This window comes from Taudactylus pleione, unplaced genomic scaffold, assembly GCF_031769625.1.
Source record: "Taudactylus pleione unplaced genomic scaffold, aTauple2 ptg001666l, whole genome shotgun sequence".
NCBI lineage: Eukaryota > Metazoa > Chordata > Amphibia > Anura > Myobatrachidae > Taudactylus > Taudactylus pleione.
In genome coordinates, this window is record NW_028286063.1 from 587,501 (window position 1) to 590,000 (window position 2,500).

Sequence of the window (2,500 nt, forward strand, 5' to 3'; positions counted from 1 at the left end):
CTGGTTAGTACTTGGATGGGAGACCACCTGGGAATACCAGCTGCAGTAGGTAATTTTATACTGCCATAACATTCTTTTCTATTACATTTTACATTTAATTTTTTCAACTTATCAATGAATTTACTTGAGTTAAGAAGTAATAGAGGTCTAAAGTTAATGCTTTTGAGCACCTACAGCCAAACCACACTGGACATGCCCAATCTCGTCTGATCTTGGAAGCTATGCAGTGTTGGGACTGGTTAGTACTTGGATGGGAGACTACCTAGGAATCCCAGGTGCTGTAGGTAATTTTATACTGCCATAACATTCTTTTCTATTACATTTTACATTTAATTTTTTCAAATTATCAATGAATTTACTTGTGTTAAGAAGTAAAAGCGGTCTAAATTTAACACTTTTGAGCACCTACATCCAAACCACAGTGGACATGCCCAATCTCGTCTGATCTTGGAAGCTATGCAGTGTTGGGCCCTGTTAGTACTTGGATGGGAGACCACCTGGGAATACCTGGAGCTGTAGGTAATTTTATACTGCCATAACATTATTTTCTATTACATTTTACATTTAAGTTTTTCAACTTATCAATGAATTTACTTGAGTTAAGAAGTAAAAGAGGTCTAAAGTTAAGGGTTTTGGGCACCTACAGCCAAACCACACTGGACATGCCCAATCTCGTCTGATCTTGGAAGCTATGCAGTGTTGGGCCTTGTTAGTACTTGGATGGGAGACCACCTGGGAATACCAGGTGCTGTAGGTAATTTTATACTGCCATAACATTCTTTTCTATTACATTTTACATTTCATTTTTCAACTTATCATTGAATTTACTTGAGTTAAGAAGTAAAAGAGGTCTAAAGTTAATGTGTTTGAGCACCTACAGCCAAACCACACTGGACATGCCCAATCTCGTCTGATCTTGGAAGCTATGCAGTGTTGGGCCTCATTTGTACTTGGATGGGAGACAACCTGCGAATACCAGGTGCTGTAGGTAATTTTAGACAACCAAAACATTCTTTTCTATTACATTTACTTTTCATTTTTTCAAATTATCAATGAATTTACTTGAGTTAAGAAGTAAAAGAGGTCTAAAGTTAATGTTTTTGAGCACCTACAGCCAAACCACACTGGACATGCCCAATCTCGTCTGATCTTGGAAGCTATGCAGTGTTGGACCTGGTTAGTACTTGGATGGGAGACCACCTGGGAATCCCAGGTGCTGTAGTTAATTTTATACTGCCATAACAGTCTTTTCTATTACATTTTACATTTAATTTTTTCAACTTATCAATGAATTTACTTGAGTTAAGAAGTAAAAGAGGTCTAAAGTTAAGATTTCTAGCACCTATATCCAAACCACACTGGACATGCCCAATCTCGTCTGATCTTGGAAGCTATGCAGTGTTGGGCCTGGTTAGTACTTGGATGGGAGACCACCTGGGAATACCTGGTGCTGTAGGTAATTTTATATAGCCATAACATTCTTTTCTATTACATTTTACATTACATTTTTTCAACTTAGCAATGAATTTACTTGAGTTAAGAAGTAAAAGACGTCTAAAGTTAATATTTTTCAGCACCTATAGCCAAACCACACTGGACATGGCCAATATCATTTGATATTGAAGCTGTGCAGTGTTGGGCATGGTCAGTACTTGGATGGGAGACCACCTGGGAATACCAGGTGCTATAGGTAATTTTATACTGCCATAACATTCTTTTCTATTACATTTTACATTTAATTTTTTCAACTTATCAATGAATTTACTTGAGTTAAGAAGTAAAATATGTCTAAAGTTAAGGCTTTTAGCACCTACAGCCAAACCACACTGGACATGCCCAATCTCGTCTGATCTTGGAAGCTATGCAGTGTTGGGCCTGGTTAGTACTTGGATGGGAGACCACCTGGGAATACCAGGTGCTGTAGGTAATTTTATATAGCCATAACATTCTTTTCTATAACATTTTACATTTCATTTTTTCAACTTAGCAATGAATTTACTTGAGTTAAGAAGTAAAAGAGGTCTAAAGTTAATATTCTTCAGCACCTATAGCCAAACCACACTGGACATGGCCAATGTCGTTTGATCTTGGAAGCTATGCAGTGTTGGGAATGGTCAGTACTTGGATGGGAGACCACCTGGGAAAACCAGGTGCAGTAGGTAATTTTATACTGCCATAACATTCTTTTCTATTACATTTTACATTTAATTTTTTCAACTTATCAATGAATTTACTTGAGTTAAGAAGTAATAGAGGTCTAAAGTTAATGTTTTTGACCACCTACAGCCAATCCACACTGGACATGCCCAATCTCGTCTTATCTTGGAACCTATGCAGTGTTGGGCCTGGTTAATACTTGGATGGGAGACCACCTGGGAATACCAGGTGCTGTAGGTAATTTTATACTGCCATAAAATTCTTTTCTATTACATTTTAAATTAAATTTTTTCAACTGATCAATGAATTTACTTGAGTTAAGAAGTAATTGAGGTCTAAAGTT

At 37.0% G+C, this 2,500-nt stretch overlaps 1 non-coding gene and 8 pseudogenes across 1 annotated transcript; all 9 read left to right on the forward strand.

Annotated features, from left to right (window-relative positions):
- The window catches only part of LOC148441742 (5S ribosomal RNA), a 119-nt pseudogene extending 67 nt beyond the window's left edge, over positions 1 to 52 (forward strand).
- A 116-nt stretch (positions 53 to 168) lies between these two features.
- Positions 169 to 287, forward strand: LOC148441743 (5S ribosomal RNA; annotated as a pseudogene).
- A 116-nt stretch (positions 288 to 403) lies between these two features.
- On the forward strand, positions 404 to 522 carry LOC148441744 (5S ribosomal RNA; annotated as a pseudogene).
- Positions 523 to 638: 116 nt separating this feature from the next.
- LOC148441745 (5S ribosomal RNA) lies at positions 639 to 757 on the forward strand (annotated as a pseudogene).
- A 115-nt stretch (positions 758 to 872) lies between these two features.
- On the forward strand, positions 873 to 991 carry LOC148441746 (5S ribosomal RNA; annotated as a pseudogene).
- Positions 992 to 1,106: 115 nt separating this feature from the next.
- On the forward strand, positions 1,107 to 1,225 carry LOC148441747 (5S ribosomal RNA; annotated as a pseudogene).
- Positions 1,226 to 1,340: 115 nt separating this feature from the next.
- On the forward strand, positions 1,341 to 1,459 carry LOC148441748 (5S ribosomal RNA; annotated as a pseudogene).
- A 349-nt stretch (positions 1,460 to 1,808) lies between these two features.
- Positions 1,809 to 1,927, forward strand: LOC148441749 (5S ribosomal RNA). Its single transcript, XR_015876054.1, has one exon. It is a non-coding gene; the product is annotated as a 5S ribosomal RNA (ribosomal RNA).
- Positions 1,928 to 2,278: 351 nt separating this feature from the next.
- On the forward strand, positions 2,279 to 2,397 carry LOC148441750 (5S ribosomal RNA; annotated as a pseudogene).
- Positions 2,398 to 2,500: the final 103 nt, after the last annotated feature.